Consider the following 21089-nt stretch of genomic DNA (forward strand, 5'->3'; position numbering starts at 1 on the left):
GCGGGCTGCCCCAAGGCCACCCTGGGCCTTCACAGGCCCCTCAAACAGCCGAGATAAACCGGACAGAAGTACGTGTGCTAGATTGATAGTTGCACTAGGTGATCTTGAAGATCTCTTCCAAGCTTGATGAGTTTATGATTTTGTGTTTCAGTGACTTGTGCTTGCAGGAAGTAAATTCTTACAACTCCAGACTTCTAGAATTAGTGTTTTGGTACCTCAATCCATTTAGCCTTGGTCTTAAATATTGACACCACTTTGAAAAGATGTAAAAATGTCCTTATTTTCATGACTAATTTATAAAAATAAATAAACAGCAATGTAATTTACTAAAAGATACTACTTGTAAGCCTTATGCCAGAGAAAACCAGTCCATCCTTTTGAGGTAGATTGGTCCCCTGTTATTGATGCTCATTCCTGGAAATTTCATCCTAATACGAATAAAAAAACCACTTCTGCCTCTCTCTCCAAACTTCCAAGCTAGTTGTTCTGAAATTTCATGCACACAGGAAAAAAAAAAAAAAAAAGGGGGAAAAAGGCAATGTGGGCTAAAGGCCTCATAAATCCAGATCAGAACTTAGACTCTTATCCATAGCCAAGATACTTTGTGTATTTCTGAAGTAGCTGAACTCTGAGGGATTTCTAACAGGAGATATGGCCCATAAGAAGCTTGTCTTAGTCACTTGTGTTCTGTAAGCACCTATTTTCTTTCTTTTCTTTCAGAAACTTCTAAAAGCCATTAGACCACTTGTTTATAAAAAACTTTGCCTAGGTAAACTCTTTTTCCTACTTAGCGCTCAGCAGTGCTTTAGCAACCAGTCCTTTAAGCAATTTCAATAGAAAGTAACTGATTTGAGCTTATTTCTAGATTGACCACTGATAAGGGTAGTAAACTTGCAAATTTACCAGAAGGAGGTACAATTAATGTGATGGTAAAAATCTCTGCATGCAGATAAAAATTGGAAAATTTAGTTCAATAGAGAAAAGATTGAAGATTTTTTCCTTTATGCATTAAAGGAAGGTTTTAGTTGTTTAAGAAAACCAACAATACAGACAGCTATAGGGAGACATCAATCATTTTATTCTTTTTTTATTAATAATGTATTTCAAGATAAAACCCAACATTTCAATGTCAAAAACATGTCTGCCAGTTAAGTATTACATGCAGGAAAGCCAGTGAAATACAAGAAACTCCAGGAGGCTAGCAGATCAATGATGTGCATAGTAATTATGCTGAAGTGTTTTTCAAAACACTCCAAGGAGCTTTGTATTCATGCTAGGCAGAGAAACTGAACCAGGTAAACAAATCAGCCAATTCACCGTATCCTTGATCAGACAAAACTCTTTGAAGATTGAAAAGTGACTACTGTAACATTTTCTTAATAGTCATTTATTAGAGAGCAACACTGGCCTGCTCCTCTGCATGTCTCCTTGAATAAATACCCCAATCAGATGTGGTGAAATGAATTTATACACTTTTGATGTTGTACAGCATGTTTTGCCTTCCCATTAGAATGTCAGAAATTAAGCAATAGTGAGAACTATTGTTTATTATGTGTGGTGGAATAGAAGAAAAAATGAACTGCTCCACTCAGAGAGTTTTGTGGTCAAATATTCCTAACAAGTGAAGCAAGATCATGCGAGAAAGCAGCAAGTTCTATTAGACTGATTTTTCTGCTCATCTTTTCAGATTTCTACTTTTCTTTCCCATGACAATTCTTCCTCGATAACTTCAAATTAATTTTCAAGTGAAAGACCTCTCACACTTTACTTCTTTATATTCTTTTTTCTTTATCTTTTTCTATTGATGTTTTCAGATGAAGCCCCCAAAATTGCTCAAGCTTACTAGATTCTCTACATTCTTCCTTAAAAAACTCAAACAAACAAACAAACAAAAACACCAAAAAAACATACCAAAAATAAAACCAAGCCAAACAAAAAATTAAAACCACTATTATTTGCTAGCTACTAAGAAGTAATAACTGTACCATAACTGGAGGTGGTGTATCTGCTCTGTAACACATTGGCACTATGCTATGTTGGTGGTTGTTATACTACTAAGATTGTTTTTCTTGGATTTAGTAAGTGAATATAAATAAAACCAAATAGGAAAGAAAAATGTTTCCATATAATGCTGAGACCCTGATTGACAAGATGAACTAGTGGAATTTGAAATTCTTTCTACAATCACCTTCTAAATTCTAAGAGAATTTCCATTAGGTACCTGAGGTTTTCCCCATCTTCCTTCTTCTCACTCCAAAAAACCAAAACCAAAACCCAAACCACTATCAACCATCACCAAGAACAAAAACCAAACCCATTTAAAAACAAAAATAGCAACAGTGTTATAACTTCAAAATTTGGGGATGACCCACTTTGCGCCTTGACATACCTGCACAGGTATTGTTTCCCAATAGGTGGGATGCACACACAGTGAAAATTTTGGCCTCAAACTGTTTAATGCATTGAAATACTATGCCTTATGTAAAGCAATTAATAAATCTCAGGTTGACATTAATCAGAAATGTAGTATAACTTTCTACTCTATGTAGAATCACATATTTTTATTATCAAGGTGTAATGTCACCTTTATTGTAAGAAAATATCTACTCTCAAAAAATCACTCTGCTTTATAATATAAAATGTATTTCAGATTGACTTATCTTTTACCAGTTTTTCCTTCTAATTTTACTACCACCGTGAATATGTACTGTCCATCCTCAAAGCCTATTCAACAATAGATAAATACAAGGCTTTTTTGATTTTATCTTCAATGCTACATAGTCATACAAACCTTGGAGAAATTAATCAATTGCAAGTAAAAGTAGCAAGTAGCATTGTTTTCCTCCTACATTACAGTCATTGTGTACATATTTAAGAAATTATAAAGGTAGTGGGCAATGAAGAATATGGTTGTTACTCTTTGAAATCAATATTTTCATCAAAATAATTTGTAGTGATCATTTCTGAGGATACAGAAATCATCTCACCTACCTGAGATGTATGAATACTTAATGTTTAATAGGAGATAGCAAAGCACCTATAATTAAGGTAAAGGTCAAATCTGTATAAAGTCTAAATTCTCTTTAGCCTCTGGAATGAGAAATAAAGTACAGAAAAACATGTGAATGTTTCATGTGAATGTTCATGTGAATGTTTCAACTCCAAGATATCATAACAGATTAATGTATGATAGGTATTGAAGGGTTTACCAATGAGATCAGAATAAGAAATTTGAACAGTACATAAAGAGCACTGTTTGCATAGGCCTTGGATAGAGCCTAGAGGCTGGTGGATACATTCATTTCAACACTGTGACACTTCAGTGGTATTTGGGGACAATTTAAGAGAAAAAGATTTTCAGTCAGTCAATAATGAAGTTTCATGCCTTTTACTGCAGTTAGTATTTTTTAACACAGAGACATCTGTGCTTGCAATATGCACTGATTAATCTGTGACTCTTGAGATTTAAACTGCCATTCTCAGAGTTGCCTTTTTACCATGAAATCAACCTAAAAAAGCACATTTCCCTTACACTGAAAAAAAACCCAAAAAACCACTCAACTTTCTACTGCTGCAGGGAATAAAATAAAGCCCCATGAACATTTTCAGAAGATGGCAATTTGATAAAACTGCCGTTGAGAAGTTCACAAAGTGGATCCACAAAGATAAATTTCTTATTCAGAACAACTTCTCTTTCAATTGTATTGAATCTTAATCTCTGTTGAAATTTGTCTTAAAAAATACACTTTCAAATAGAGACAGGCTTACTGGAACCTTCATGTAACATATACATAGTATAAACTATTTTATCTCTCCCCTCAATGTTAATCCATCTGCGGTGCATACAAAACCTCTCTTTTTCTACAAGCACCCAGCAGTTTCAGTAAAAGGATTCACTGACTCTTGCAATCAAACAACCAAGCACTGGAAATGGATGTAAAAATCTGAGCTTTGCATTTTATCCAATGACTTCTTAACTTCAAATTAACAGCCAACCCATGAAGTAACTCTAAGAAACCCCTACACATCTTGATCACTCCAGTACAGGCATCTTCCTTTTGACTCGATGATCTTTTCCATGAAAGCACAGCTGCAACAAGAGGAATTGAATATCTAGAAAGCAAGACTAAGACAATATCTTGTGCAGTTGACATACAAGTTGAGAGACTTAGTGTAAAGGAAGTATTAAAGCTAGATCTTATGTTTAGATAGCAAAACCTAATCACTGACCTCTCAGACTAAGATGACATTTATTATTGCCTTAAATCCTGGAGGTTTTTTTAAGGGAAAACCTCTCTGAAGGGTTATAGGTTTCAAATCAATGCAAGTACCCAAACATTAGACTGGTGTTGATGTTTACTGACAGCCTCAGAGAAAGCATCTTTTTCAAATATATTCTCTTTCAACCTTTATAGCAAGGCAGTAAACTTGCCTGTTACCTCCATAGAATTTAGGTATTGTACTTGGGACTTTTAAGTAGGACTTTTAATTCTGCTTCCTAATGGTCAGATCCTCCTGATCTGTTTGAAACTAGCCTGTGCACAACAGGCACAGAAGAGGGCCTAGGTTTCAATGCCAGGCTATTATCTAGTATGTAGCATATTGCTCTTCCTCCTGCTTAAGGTTTTTGTTTGATAAACTTCATTAGGGAAAAACTAGAAAGTCAAGTTTTAGGTGCAGCATTCCTTTAATATGCACTGTCACCATAAAGGCAGGTAAAACTATCATTTAGGAAAGATTCCTATAAATGTCTTTTCCACAGAAAGGTTTTCCTTTATTAATATTATGTTTAATAATGTTTCATTTTTGTGTCAATGGATATACAGCTACATTAGTAACTCCTGAACTTCCTAAATATCCCACTGTGCTTTCCATTCATAAAATCTTAACTTGCATCAGAATCCAGGAGGCTGAGCTCTGTATGCATTTCACCATTAGAAAGGCAAAGTCTGTTGTAGTCTATACACAACTGTTCAAAGCTGAAAAACATTTATTATTCAATTTCTGTACAGAAATAGCCTTTAATTATTTGTTTCATGGGAATCATTCCAGTAATTAAACATAACTAAACAAACTAGTCTATCAGTGCTGCAAAATGTCTTGTGCAAACTTATCAATAACCTGCCTGCCAACATTGCTTCCAGGAATTTCTGTTACAGTGTGCCAATTGATGTAAAACAAGAGAGGCAAGATTTTTTTTTCTTTGCTTAGGAGAAAAACTCCATGAAGTGAAAAATGAAAAGGTTATTCACTTCCAAACCCTTCATTAAAAGAACAGACCCAAAGGTCTCAGATGATGAATAGCTCATTATTTGATCTCATTACCCTGGCATGTACATCCATGAAGTGACTGGAAACTAAGAAGTTGCAGCCTACAAGCTTTACTGAGGGTCTCCCAGAGATTGCCATATTCTCCAATAATCTAGATAGCTGAGGGTCTATAACAAGGTAGTATGAAAATAAATTGATAAATAATCCACACAGAACAAATTTCTTAAAAAGAGGGCAAGGAGTTTTTGCTGTCAAAGGAAATCCTTTCCCTAATGATCCAAAATCACAGCTTAGGGCTGGGGTCTGTGTGATATGCATACTGTGCATGTTCACTAGTTGAGAAGTTAGTGCTACAAAAATGACCTCCCATATGAACAGGTTCAGGATATAAACAACATGACAGAAGTGCAAAGTTAACCTGTGTGAAGGTGTAAAGCAAGCTTGACTATGTAGCACATTCTAGAACACAGCCAAGTTGTAAACTTCTCTGTTTTAATTTCCTAGGGTCATTATTATATTTAGGAACACATTTTAGTAGACTGCTAAAAGCAAATAGTGTTAGTTCTTCAGTTCTATTTTGAAATACTCTGTAAGGATATTCCTCTATCTTTTATAAAGTTTTCTTTCTTTTTTTTTCTTCTTTAAATGCTAAGGGATTCCTCATTTCTGTTGCTTCTCATTTTTTCTCTGAATGTTCTCTTCTGCACATTAATTTTACGCTTAAGCTTCTCCTGTAAGCAGTGGAACCCTTTGATACTTCTCAAACCAAATACACAATAGTACAAAATATTTGACCATGTAAATTATCACTCCAGAACGCACACAGAGAATCAGTCCCTCCTAAAAATATCCTTACACATGTCAAAGAGATCCTTATATTTAGCCAAACCTTAAGAAAAAAAGGAAAATTCAAAGTATAGGTGTTGTTCCACATGAAATGTAACACTCACTTCATTTACATTAGGTGAGTATACAGTGACATCACTATTATCAGGAAATAGTTTATATAGCTGAAAGAAAGATAATTAATTAAATCTTCATTTTATTAGTCTAAGAAAATAGAAGAGAATGTAGAAATATTGAAATTTCATATGCTTGCACATAGACAATGAAGAAATATTATGAAAGATTCAGAAAAAATATAGTTGTGACCACTGCAATTTCATATGGCAGCAAATAGCAAACCTTTCCTGTTTTAATGACTCTTAAGGTGTAGTAAAAAGTTCTGAAGAAAATTGCTGATTTTTTTTTCTACCTCTGGCAAAATGGCACTGATTTTCTACACATACAAAATATTGGTGAGTCAAAATTATATTATATTAATAATTATTACAGTATATTATTATTAATAATTATATTTTCAGTTATGAAGTGATATATTTTCATAAGGTATAAAAAAGTTGTAATTATCACTAAATGCCTATTCATTAAATGATTTTTTTTTTTGTTATAGGTTAATAATGAAGGAAAAAATAAAAGCCGTTACCTCCACTTTAGAGTTACCAAGCTCTTTATTTACAAATGGCCTTACAATAACAAAACCAAATAATCCCTGAAACACTGCAATTGCAGCCCACTTTTGGGTCTCAATCCATGTCAGAACCTGGCTATACTGAAACAAAGGCAGTTCTACCCCTCTGTGTGTCCACAGCTCATTCAGAGTGCTTCCTTGTCTTTCATACACCAATCACTTTGCACTTTGGAGAGTGGAACACTATCAAATTTGACATTGCCGCAGGCCCCCTTAACAAAGCAGAACATCAGCAAGAAAAAGATTTTGTCTTGGTCTGCGAATTGAATATATTCTTACAGGCTTGATTCTGAAGTGAAATTATCATGTTTAACTCACTCCCTCCACCAACTGAAATGTAAGAGCTAGTCTGAATAGCTGGAGGGCCAGCTGAGAGCTCCACTTGGAAAGCACCAGAGTATGCATGCATACTCAAAACTGTGTCAGAATTACTAACAATATAAACATAAATTTTAGTAATGAAAATACAGACCTCAGGAAAGATTACAGTGCTTGCTATTATGGGAGAAGAGTCACAAATATCAACTTGTACAGAAATTCAGTCTGAATCTGTGAATAAAAATATTTTCATTCTTTCAACAGAAAAGATCATTCAGAGTACATACATCTAAAAGATCAACTACCATTGGATATCTTTTACAAGTATATCAATCCTTTTATTATCACAAAAAAATAAGCCAGAGAAATATTATATGCCTTGGATTTGCTTGCTACCTATTCTCTGCCCCTTTTTATATAACACAACAGAAACATTCTTTTCTTCAGCAAGCTTTATATGCATCTTACAAAACACTTAAGAATTTTCTTTGAGATTGAGGAAAATGTTGGTGCTACACCATTTTACTGAACAGCACCTAAGAGCAGACTTTCATAGCAAGAGATATGCAACATACAGATTTTTTGCAGGCAAAATGGTCATAACTTGTGGATTTTTACTTTGTTTAATTACTGTTGGTTAACACAAAAATTCTGATGATCCATTAAGACATTATGGAAAAAACAAATCAAACAGTTCAGCAAATAATGAAAGAAACATTTTTCCTACCCCTTACCCAGGTTCAGCTTCAGGCAAGCACCTCTGTTCTCCCCTTCTGAGTCTCAGCCTCCCTTCACTTTTGCTTTATGTTCAGTCCCTCCCAGATCCTTTAGTGAGGTGTTGGGTGGTGAAGAGCCTGAGTGCCAGAGCACAATGGCTTCTGCACACAGCTCCTTTCTTTTCCCTGTGTTGCAGCAGGGGTAGCCCTAGGCTGCAGTCCCTCCAGGGTACCTGGTACCTGTCCCACACAATGCTTCCCATGGTCTCCAGCCGCTGAGAGCAGCACTTCCTCTGTCATCGAGCACATCCTCCCTAAGCGTGTCAGCAGGCTTTGTCTGCAATAGTGTCCCTTCTGCCTCTTTTCCATCTTCTCCCACCCTCCCAAATGTTTCTGTCTCTCACACAGGTCTGCTCAGAGATGCCAAATGACCTGGCTGTGGCTTTGGCAGGCAGCAGGCAGCTCACAACCACGGTGACCCCCAGGTGCAACGATGCTGGATGTATGCAGCATGCACAGGAGCCCAAAGAACCATTTCTCCACCCACTTCATGCAATACAGAATTCTGAACTAGAAGATTGACTACATCATCACTGAAATGAGGACTATAACAACATGTAAATTTTAAATCTGAGTATTAAACCTCAATATATATATACAGGAAAACCTGAAAAACAGAGATCAGGTCTCAAGGTCAAAGATAAACCTATAAACTTTTGATTCACATCACAGCCTCAGAAAACTTTCAGAAAACCACATTTCCTCAAAATAAAATATCCATTGCAGAAAATATCTGTCATCTGAGCTGAAGCACTGGAGCATTGTAAGGAGTCATAAAAGCCATAAAAATGAATTGCAACAAAATAACTGCTTTAAAATAATCTAATGTGTATGATTTAATCTAGGAAAATTCTCTCATCATTGATTGCTAGGTGTTTGTATGCTACAGTCGTATAAGAGTCCCGTGAAAACAGAAAAGTAGAAAAATTACAGCAGGCAGCTAGAAAGGATTATAAAACACCATATGTTTTTCTTTTTCACCCTTATAATAATCTTGCTGTACTGAATTCAGGATTTCTGGACATTTCAAGAATCCAGCAAGAAATTAAGCAAGTGGTCCTCACACAGAACAAAAACTAAAAATTGTTCTTTCTATTGTTACTAATATTCCCACTTTCTCACGGTTCTGATCCAGGAAACATGAAGGTTTCCTGAATTCCAGAAAAAAGATTTTCTTCCACTTTATTGGTTTTTTTTATCCATCTGTTTGCATAGCTGGGGAATTGATATCAGCTGGACACAAAATGCAAACCACATCATTTAGTGATACATAATATCTCGTTTTTGGTCTGGGTTTTGGTTTTTTGTCTGTTTATTTGCTTTATTTTTTTTTTGTTTTTGTCTAGTACTAGTGAGTATGGCTAGAATAGGGGAGAGCCATGTATCATCTGTGGCACCTACACACCTCCAACTACCACTTGCTTATGACACTTAGGGTTAATAGCCCTAGCCCAGACTCCTTGATTTTATAACAAATTTTATAACAAATCAGGGGGTTTCATATTTGATTTTTATCAACCTCTTGTTTTCCATCTTAAATCTATTGTGAGGGGGTGAAGCCAGCAGCAGTTATTTAGCAAGGTTTGTCTGGGGTTTCTTTGCCCTTCCAGACCAGAACAGACTAAGCCAGTCTGTTAGAGCTGGGCAGCTGCCATCAAGATCTGAGCTCTTTCACATCAACTTTTCCCTATGACAGCTTGTGTACATTTTTCTTCCCAAATTATTAAATAAAATAGGACAAATACTGGTAATGTTTCATCACTTTTTGTGATAATGCATTACAGATCTGATAAATGACCTCACCTGACTTTAGGATCTAGATGAAAGATTAAACAACAGTTAAACTAAGTTTTCTTGATAAATATTTGGAAGGACTGACTGAAATCAATAATGGAAGCATTTGAACAATTAAGCAAGAAGCAGAAAATGTTTCAAATAGTAAGGTAATTTATGCCTTTATAAACACAGGGAACAGAAACTAATACACAGATCTGCAAATAAATATTGCAATAAAAATATCTTGCTGCATTATAATATGTTTACTTAAATAGCAAGTAAAAAATAACAAAAATATGTAAATTAAAAGTATCAGAGATTCTAAAGTCAAGTTCCAAAATGAATCATTTGTTGTACCACAGAACTTAACTCTAAATTTAAGAAACTTAAATGAATTACCATGATGCAGTATGTCATCTGATGTACAGCAACTCATAAAACCCTTGTGCAACCAGGGTAGATACATCTCCTACATCCTGTTGCTTCACAACTGTCCTGGAGAAATGGAGGGGAACAAAACTCCTGTGGATCAGTTGATTCACAGTAACCACTTACTTTCTGGTTGCATAGTATTGTGTTTGAGACTTAAATGGGAAAATAATGGCTAATTCTGATATTTTTATCAGTCTAGTTAATATTACAATGTAGACCTTAATAAATAAAAAAAAAAAGAATAAGTGAGCAAAACAGCAAAATAATACCAATGTCAATCATGTGACCATTTGTTCATTATTTTGAATATACTATAATGAATCTATAAAATAAATTTATTCAAAATATGGGATGTATGCTGTACCACATGACATTCAATTCAAATTATAATAGCAAAACTGTAAAAATAAAAATCTTTATATTAATGCAAATTTTTAGCTGCCATAATTATCTCTGTTACAGTTCTTTATTCCATCTTTTTTCTTCTGAAATGTCTCTGCAAAGCAGTATCTCCCTCAAATAAAAGAAATCAACTCAATCAATTTCAAATCTTAATAGATACCAAAAAAAGGGCAGTAATTTCCACAGCATTTAGCTGAAGTTAAAATATGAAGACTCATCCAGCATTTACAAAAATATGTCTGAGTCTTCGCCAGGAGATGTGCCTTGGTTCTGAACTGTGGGTTCTGGAACAATATTAAGTAACAGACAGAAGCTAACTATGAATCTTGTAACAATAAATTGGTATTGCTCAGCAGAGGCATAACTCTGTCAAAGAACTTTAGTCATCACTTAGAATTTACAACTAATTATCTGCAGACTCTCTGCCCATTTACTGATGGTACCAAAGAGTTTGCAGTACTGTGTTTGGAATTTATTGAATGCTAAGTAGAAAATTCAGTTCCTGTATTTGCTATTGCACTGAAGAGCCACACATCCCAATTGTTATTGTCAGTACTTTCTTACTTTCAAAGTAAAAGTAAGCTTTTCCAATATATCAGAGATTCAACATGGTGATTTCAGGCTCACAGTTTCTTGGGATGAAATCTGTTTTGTTTGTGAGCTTCCATATTTGACACAAGGACTGACTGAGATGGATAGCCACTAATTTCCAAATTGTCTCCTCTAAGTCAACCATGCCATATCGTAGTGGTAACAACATAAAAAACAATTCTCAGTCAATGCATGTTTATAAGAACTGCAGCCTTCTTGAAAGGATTAGCATTTCTGTCCCCAGCAATGACTCTAGTATTGTTTTCTTCACTTCTTGAATGAATAATTCAACAGAGAGAAGAACATGTGAAAGAGCAAGCACAGATTTACGCATTTGCTTTCTAACTATAGTACTTTTTAAGTATATGTGCCAACTACCTTCATTCTTGTGGTTTCTGGCAGATAAGAAATTGCATGCGCAGCGCTGACTGAGGGAATGTAAAGCAACACACATTCCTCATTAAAAAGAATCAAGCAATTTCAAGCTAGGAGGCTCAAACACAAAGTTTTAGAAACTCCGTGAAGTGTTTGGTCCACTGAAAGGTTTCCCACTACATAGATAGAAAAAAAGTCAATTGTTTCCTGAAATGTATTTTTATTGAAAGTTATTTGACTCCACTGTATAGAGGTGAAAAACAAATAAATTTATCCTCTCAAAATAAACACTTATTTTGGACACTTATTGGAAGTGTTCTGTCAGCTGGCTACAAGGAAATGAAAGAAAACACTTTCATTTTACGTCTTTTAAGGGGAATGGAATGGCATCTGTGGTGTCCAAAAAGCATGTATGCAATGACAGAATTCAGAAAAATGCAGATTAAAAAAAGTTGCTTTGAATTTCATGTACTTTGCCTTCTATTTTTTGTGTTTCATTTAGCAATCATGTATTTGGAAAATACACTTAATTGATATGTCTCTAAAAGAACCAATTGAACCTCATGCTAGTGAATGGCAGCGAAATCTTATCTGGGACAAAATTAACATAAATATTGCTTAAAGGAAGTGCATTGCACTAGAACAAGTGATTAAGCAGTCTTTAATTTGTTACAGAATCAAAGCAAAACTCTTAGGTCTGATCTAATTACAAAGCTGACAAAATAAGAGAGTAAATTGAAGAAATACAGATAAAATGCTGTAAATCCATTTATTTCTATATGTATTTTTCAAGAAAAAAACACTCATACCTTTTTTTGAACCTGGAAATAAACATTAACAAACAAAAATCAACTCCCTTTATTAGCTTTAAAAGAAACTCATATCCTATATAGTGAGATGACATTTAGAAATATTATTTATATTCTGGTTAGGGAGACTAAAGTAAGCTGGAAAACTGTTGAGTTTAAATAGGCTGTTGAAACACTGTAAAAAAATAAAGGGAGGAGAAGGGCTATGAGCAAAACTCAAGCAAAATAATTTAATAAACTTTTAACTAATGAAATTTTAATAAAATTTAATTTTCTAAAAATTTTAAATAAAATTTTAATAAAATACTCTCTTAATATAATAGGGTAGTCTTGGCTCCTGTGAAGAAAAAAAAAAAACAAACAAAAATAAAACTAATTTCTCCACAGGTTAGATAATTTCAAGCTTTATCTAATGAGCCCAAGTAATAGAGGATTTTTCTGTTGCTTGAAAAAAAAAAAAAAAAAATCTTAATCCTTTAGCCTTGAAGTAATCTCACTGATCTTAATTAAAGTGTGTTACAGGAAAACCCTTACATAAGATCAAATGTATCTTTTTCATATAATCTGATTAAAATTTATGTACCCATTTTAGATATTAATAAATTGATGGTGTGATATCACATACCTCACAACTGAGAAAATACCTCCCATCCAGCCAGACTAAAATAAAAGTAAATCAGCTGAAATACCAAGGCTTCAGTGGCCACAGAGAGAAAGAACAAGCAGTCAAGGATGTTGGCAGTGCCCTAGGAAGAGAACAAACCAACCCATCTCTGAGGAATGTTTGAGAAAGGTGGAAGAAGCAGTATGGATTCTGCTGAGGACTTCTCCTGCCAGACACTGGAGATATTTCTCAGTCCTGTCAACATTCACTGCAGTGCTCTGATTATCACATCTCAACTTAGTAAATAGTTAGTTCTTCTAAAGACAAAATAAACAAATCAAACAAAAACAAACAACTCCAAGCAACCAAAAAACAAAGCCAACAAAACCTGCCCAAATAAATAAAAAGCATCTCCACCCCAAACATCACTTGCCACCACCCTCAAAGAGCAAGATTATATAATTTTAATTACAAAAAAAATGTAGTTATAAAGAGAACAATTTAACCAATCCTAGGAAGAATAAGCTGCAGTGACATAAACACTTTTAGCAAATTTCCTTGGGACTACTATTCATCAATTTCCTCATTTGTGGTGATGAAATAACACCGTTTTATAAATCCTAGTTACCTGTGACATGGGCAACTACCTTCTACCTGTCAATTATCTGTGGCTTAAAAGTACAGTTTTCTATAAAGTCATGTTTGTTTTTTGTTTCAAACATGACTTCAGCCAAAAGCTTAGTCCTTCTGTGATATGCATACATGTATACAGATATTAACCTGATACAAAAATTTTCTTTCTAACATTATTACGATATTTCTAAAAGCTAAAGAATTATTTAGAAACACAGTATTTAAATATTTGAGATTCAGGAACCTTGAGAGAGGTTAAACATTTATCTTGAGAAGAAATTAAGTTTGTTGGCAGTAGCCCCCAGTGTTCAATAACATTTCAGTTGGGATTTCATGGTTCTTGTTTGTTTCTTTTTTAGGATTTAGGTAACACAAACACAATTTCATTATAACCACTGAGAATTTATATTATTTTTACCGTAGTCCTCCTTTTCATTATAATTAGATAATTAAGTATTCTGTTCTTTCTTTGAACAAACTCTCTCCACTGTAAATCACAGAGTAAAAGCTACTTCACACTTTTATGTGACAAGCACTTTAAAGAACAGCAAATATTTAGAAACAGTAAGAATAATAAAATTTTCTCTTTATTTCCTTAAGAAAATCCATCCTACTCAATTAGGTAATGTGCAAGCAATACAACTAGTAAGCATTATGACATTGTACACAGAAGCATTTAATTACATTGCCTTTGAATACTCAATAGCCTTGAATATAGTTAGCATATATAACTAAACATTTTCATTTAAAAATGTACAGTTTGGCCTTTTTTCTTGGAAAATCTTAGGAGACTTTTGAAGTATACGGATCTAAAGGAGATTTTTTCATACTTTTAAGCCATCTTTAAGATGAATCAAAACTTTTTTTTTAAGTTACTGTGCTTGTTTCTGCTTTCTTATTTTTATTTCTCTATGGAAACAAAAAGCTCATTGTCTTAGTGACATCAATGAATTAATTTCTAATAAATTGCTAATAAATGGAATATTCCATTGAAAATACCTTGAAGTTTCACTAGATCTGTTGCTGTACTCAATATACCAAGCTCAATGAAAGCCAAATCAAATCTTAAGGCTAATATTTTCAAAGCCCTTAGAGAACTAAAGTTTTCTTTAAAAAGCGACCTAAGCCTTAGAGGGTTAAAACTACTGGTACATCTGTAGTTTCTCATCTCTACTAAAGTAGAAATTCCTTAGTTGTAATAAAACCAATTCAAAAATATAACACTCAGCCTCCACTGTGCACTCCTTTGCTCCATATAGGGAAAATATATAGTAGAGCACACAATATTTTAAATCACACCTAGTTAATGTCTTCCTCATAAGGGAAGAAACAAAGGATGGTACTAAAGGATACTAAGTGGTACTAAATGTTGCTTATGTCTCTTTGTAAATCAGAAAGTCCCTCAGAGGTCAGCAGGTAAGGGGATTGTTTTAAAAACTATAAGCACTGATAATTCAAGGAATTCAGTCAGTGATACCTGTCCATAGACTATGAAGCCACTGAAAGTCTAGAGACTGTACTGAAAAAAAGACTTCAGAAGTACTGCAAAAAATGATGAGGATTCCAATGAGGTAAGATGAATATTTTCTGTGAGAAAATTAAAATGTCTGACTACACTGTACTAGCAGGAACACAGGAGAAAAAACTTTAAAGTTAATAGACTTAGCTAATATCTAAGAAAAGCCAATCAGTTGCAAAAATTTCATAAAAGATCAATTTGTATTTTTGTTGTCAAAAAACCAAAGTATCAAGAGAAATGAAGACCGGTACATTTCTTGAAATTTTAAAATAAAAAATGAATACTTTTTTAAAAGACATCATTCACTGCAAGCCTTTGGCCTTAAGATACCAGGCAATGTTAAATATGCAGGCATAAAAGTGGTACCTCTGGTTTTAACATAGATGAGTCTGTACATCTTAGCTCTCCTCCTTTTGATCACCTCTGTATCACCTGACGGCCCCTAAGGTTCATGACAGAAAATCATAAAGGTGGGGAAAATAATTCTTTTTGGTTCTTAAGCAAGCTGTGTGACACTGCAGATAAAGGGTAAACAATCCATGAGCTCTCCCAATCTATTTTGTTAAAAATACTAAGCATACTTTCTTTTTAACATATAATTTATTCCCAAAGAACATATGCTATGCTGAAATTTCAGTAACAGCTGTCCATGAATATGGACTACTAATTTATATAATGGATTACTAACATATTAAATTCTGCAACCGCAATTTACAAAATAGACTAAATCCTAGCACAGAACATTTCTTTTCTTTCCAGAACACAGTCTAATAATATGAATTTGTAATTTTCAAGCACTATCCGTTGTACATTTGCATTATACAAGGGTATATTTTCTCTGGTTTCCATGTCCTTGACTTTCTGTTTATTTTTTACCCTATGATTTATGTGGCGTCTTTGAGGGAAGAGGTTGTGTATAAATCTATTGCATTCTCAGCCTCATTATTAGTAATGGATTAATTTTCAGTTTCATCACTAAAAACAGTTCATTATCTGCAAAGGCAAAATTATCTTCATATAGATTCTGAGGTAATTGATTCCTCTATTTATATACTGAAGGAAATGTTGCTCACATAAATTGCGAAAGAAAAGTCTTTTTCTTCCCCTCCCCCTTTGTTCCATACAACAATGACATGAAAAACCAGCATTTACACTCATAATAAAAAAATATCAGAAAAACCAAGATTAGTTACTCCCAATGATTATAATCATTGCAGAAATTGTTTCTTAATGATCTAGGTTGGATAAATGAAACGGACACCATCTTACATCATGACCAAAACTCTCTTAAAACATCACTGGAAAGAAAAATTCTATTTATTAATACTTGCAAGTATTAATAATTACCATTTTCATTTTTCTTTTTTATTATTCTCTAGAATTACAATAGTATTACTCTATAACTGGAAATTATTTCTCACTCAAATGGTGAGAAAGGGAGGACTGAACAGAAGTGTTCTGAGCACTTTTAATAAAGGGGAACACACTTTTTTTCTTTCTAATTTTAATTTTGATCAATTTATTTAATATCTGAAGTGGAGCAAGGGACAAGCAGATTGACCATATGGGTTCCTTTAGGTTCACTGATGGTATGATTTTGTCCCAGATCTATTGTGCTAAGTGGCTTAGATCTAGGTACTTCTGCATCTGTATTTGTGGACCTATATATTGCTTCAAATTGCTTTAAATTATAAGCATTATAAAATATTACTCCATAGATAGCATGGTTAGAAATCAGATAAACAAGAAAATTTGGTTCTTAACTTACTTCACAATAGTATAAACCAGTTGCAGGGAAAACAAAAGGTAAAGTTAAAGAAAACTGAAAAATTACAAACACTGAGTCAACATACATGCTAAAGGGAAAGAAACAGAGAATCTAGCAGAGTGGATAGTATGTGTTATAAGAGTATAAAAACTTGTAAGAATAAAATATGTTTGCTGCTACCTGGGTGGAATACAGTAAGTATGCCTGATTTTCCACACACAACACAAGCGAAGGGTGGAGTGGAAACTCCCCGGCCAGCCTCTGTTGAAATCCTTGCATGGGGGGAACCTGGTAGTACCTGGTAGCTGATGAGCTGCATAGCAGCTGTCAACCAAGGGAGAAAAAGGAAGATTTTTTTGCTGTAAAGCCAGCGAGCATGGCAAACTCATAGACATACACCTGCATCCCAAAGATTATCTCAGAAGTAAAAATGATGTTATCTAGCTCCAAGGTAAGACACCATCCACTGAACATCAGGTATGACCGGAGCCCTTCAAGCTCCACCTGAGGTAAAAATATTTTGAGTTAAAAATGGGAAGAAGTTAGGGAAGACTCTATTGGTACTTCTGGGATCAGTTGACAGCCTGAACTTGTCTTCACCCCCATAGGGGTGCCTATTGGGCAAGAACTGTACTTATGTGTCACAATGATTACTTCAAGCCAGCTTTTATTTGGGATTAGAGCTCATTGGTGTATTGTTCTAAATGAGTTTTTGCAACTAGATTTTACCAACAGCAATCCTTGAATCTTAACCTGACACAATTTTCTATTATATTAGTAAAAAATGTTATTCCATAAGCTGTTTGTGTGAGTCTTCCAGTGGCACTAAAGTTGACAGAGGAGGTACCATACTCGACCGTGGAGGCCTGGGAGACGATCTCTCCATTGGCATTTGTCCCTGGATCTTTCCTGGGGCACCCACAGACCAGGTAAAGGTGGAGGCCCTGGGGGGGGCATTTCTGGTTGCCTGTGACCCTGGATAAGTCAGTCAAATGGCCCTCCAATCCAGAAGGGTGTTCAGTGAAGGGTCCCCATTACAGGACATGATACAGCAGGCACAAGGATTTCGCTTTCCTGAAGTGCTGACAGACTAATCAAACACAAAGAGTGTGAAAAAAATCTCCCTTTTCATGTGACACCAGAAGAAAATTAGACTTCACTACAAATAATTTAAAACCATCTTAGAAATAGTCCTGACTTCATTACTATATCTACTAAGTTCATTTGTACTTTTCCATTTCTCACGAGTGGTCCTCATGGTCTTTTATATCTTCATTTGGTCATCCAAATTGAAACGGGTTTTTATTTTTTATTTTTCTTTGAAATTCTTGTGGACATATTTACAAAATGAAACCACCATATTCTCCTATATATTCCTCAGAAAGAACACGAACATGAAAAAATTAAATAATTTAGTCTCTCTTGTAACATCAGGGCCCTTTGATAATGTACTTCAAGTTATTTCTTGGTACTATGGTGTTTATTTTCATGATTTTATAAAATTAAAGAACATGTGAACTTTGAAATAATCCCCAAAGCCTTTGTGTTAGATTGCTCACACAATGGGGATTTTGGAACATACCATGATTTCCTGCACCAGCAAGATGACTTTCTCAAAGGTAGGAAGCCTAGGAAGTCTCCTTTTGAAAGACAATGACTGCAAGTCAGGGCTTGGTTGAGTAATAAACTGACTTTTCAGACTCCAGTACAATTGAAACCTCGACAACTTGTAAGGCCAGCTGTAGGACTCTTCTAAAGGCAGTTCCTCTAAAGGAGACAGTAACATATACTATCAGAAAAACCAAAAGTTGGTACAGCAGCTGAGAAAGAGGTGTGAGGGGATAAAGGGGGTTGAAAAACATCTCTACAACAGCAGTCAGTAAAGAAAGAGGGGCAGGAGGTACTCCAGGAGCAGAGATTTCTCTGCAGTCTATGAAGATCACAGTGAAACAGGTTGTCCCACTGCAACTCATGCAAAGAACCAGAGGGAAAAAAATAGTTCCTGCAGCCCACAGAAAGGACCTGTGCCAGAGCAGGTATGGCAGGACTGCAACCCGTGCAGGGGATGTTGGAGCAAGAGACAGGTGTGAGGAGGAGGAAGAGGCAGAAAGGAGCTGTTGTGGACTAATCACTACCCCATGTTCCACTTACCCTGTACCACCTGGAGGGTAGAAGACAGCAGACTCGGGAACAATGGAGTGAAGCTGAACCTGGGAAAAAGAATTATGTGTGTGTGTGTGTGAAAGTGTTTTAGTTGTCTTTGGTTCTCACCTTCCAACTCTATTTTTAATCAACAATAAATTAATCTACCCCTACTTGAGTCTGTTTCACCTTTGATGGTAAGTGATCCCCAAACTCTTCCATCCTATTTTGTCCCTCTGTGGTATAAGGGTCAGAGAGGAGCAAGGGAATGACTGGATAAGAGGTCTGACAGCTGGTTAAGGTCAGCCCAGCAAAGTACCAGAAATCATTGCCTATTGGTACAAAGCTTACATTCAGCTTTGAGTCTGAGTAGTGAATATTTCTGGAGAAGCTATGTACTATGTATGTTTACATATGTTCTGTATGACATTTGGTACATCAGCAATAATGTATATCAATTGCCATTCTAGCTCCCTTCTATTCCACATTCCTGCCCTTCTGGATCCACACCATATTTCTGTCTACTTCTGTTAAAACAACAGAAAATGAAATTATATCACCAACTTCCTAAAAGAATAAAAACAGCCTCCATAAATACTGTATTGTATCACTGAACAGCTTTTAAACACATTTTCCTGGCTAATTTTAATTTTAAGAATTTTAAATGCTTTTTGTAAATGTATTTATAAAGTAGTTGAATAATTTGAGATTGCTTATTATCAGTCATGAAAGTTTGCATTTGATATGAAAATGTTATGAGATACAGCATAATCTGAGGTAATTTAAATACTAAAGGCATATCAGTCACGCTCACAAGCAGCCTGTGTCATTGTGAAACAATCACTGTCAGAATGTTCTTTTATTTTCTTCTGAAGAAACAAGGCCTTTGAAAATGCCTAGTTACAATCACTCGTTCCAGTTATTCTGAAATAATTAACACTTTTTATTTCATATTTGTGGCACTTTCTCAAGAGGAAGACACACATCTAGAATTTTGAGAAGAAAACTCAGATGTTATTCTCCAGATAGGCAATCTATCTAAATATGTTATTGAATAAATGTATGCCTTGAATAAATTTCCATGTTGAATAAATATATATCAAAACAAAGAAAATAAACTTATTGACTGCAGACAAATAAACATAGAAAGAAATAATTTAAATTTAGTAAAAACCATATACATGAGGTTGTTTTTGATTTTTTTTTCTTTCCTGTTGCCTGAAAACAGGCTCTGACCATTTCTGAATCAGTACCATTAATGTGGTTGTCAATAGTTCTGAAGATGCTAGTCAGACAGCTGGGGACATAAAGAGGTTAAAAAAACCCATTTCAGAAATTAGACAGAGACAGAAAAGAAGGTAAAAGTAGAAAGAAAACAGAAGCAAACAGAAACAACTTGAAACTAGAAATGCAGGAAAAGAAGACAGATGAGAAAAAAAGAAAAGGTTGAAAAACACAAGGAAAATAAAATACTCATGATTTGAAGTATAATGTATAATATTCAGCCCATTCCTGGATATTCATGAAGATATCAGTAATTTCCTTTAATTTTAACTTCCCATAGCAAATTTCTAGTATCTAGAAACTAGAAACACAAAGAAAAGGTGTAGATACAAATGGAAACAAAGATTGTTCTGGGAGATGTGTATTGTCTTATACTAATGGTTTTAACTTCTTATAATTCAACTTTTTATATTCTAAGATCCTAATTTCTTTTCCTTTCAAAGCATTAGCACAACAGCTTCATGCAGAAGTGTATTTTGTCAAAGAAAATCACTTTCTTGTGCATTTTTGGTGTTTAGATACAATTCTCTAAAACATATATTATTGCCTTTGTCAAGCATCAAAGACAGATTAACATAAACTATGAGTAGAACATGACTCAAGGATACTAAAATGTGACAATATGTGAACATGGGTAGGCAAAATAAACCAAAATAAAAGCATGAGGGAGCATAAAGAAATTGAGATAAACTCCATAATAGTCCAAATAAAGGAAAAGTGGTAGAGTTTAAAATGTGGAGATACAAATATTGTAGTATCAAAGGGATCGGTAAATCATTCAGAATTGCTAAAATTCTACATGACCTTAAATTCTAGGACAAATAGGCACAGTGTTAGAATAATGTTTAGAAAACATGA

Source organism: Zonotrichia leucophrys, chromosome 2, assembly GCF_028769735.1.
Source record: "Zonotrichia leucophrys gambelii isolate GWCS_2022_RI chromosome 2, RI_Zleu_2.0, whole genome shotgun sequence".
Taxonomy (NCBI): Eukaryota; Metazoa; Chordata; class Aves; order Passeriformes; family Passerellidae; genus Zonotrichia; species Zonotrichia leucophrys.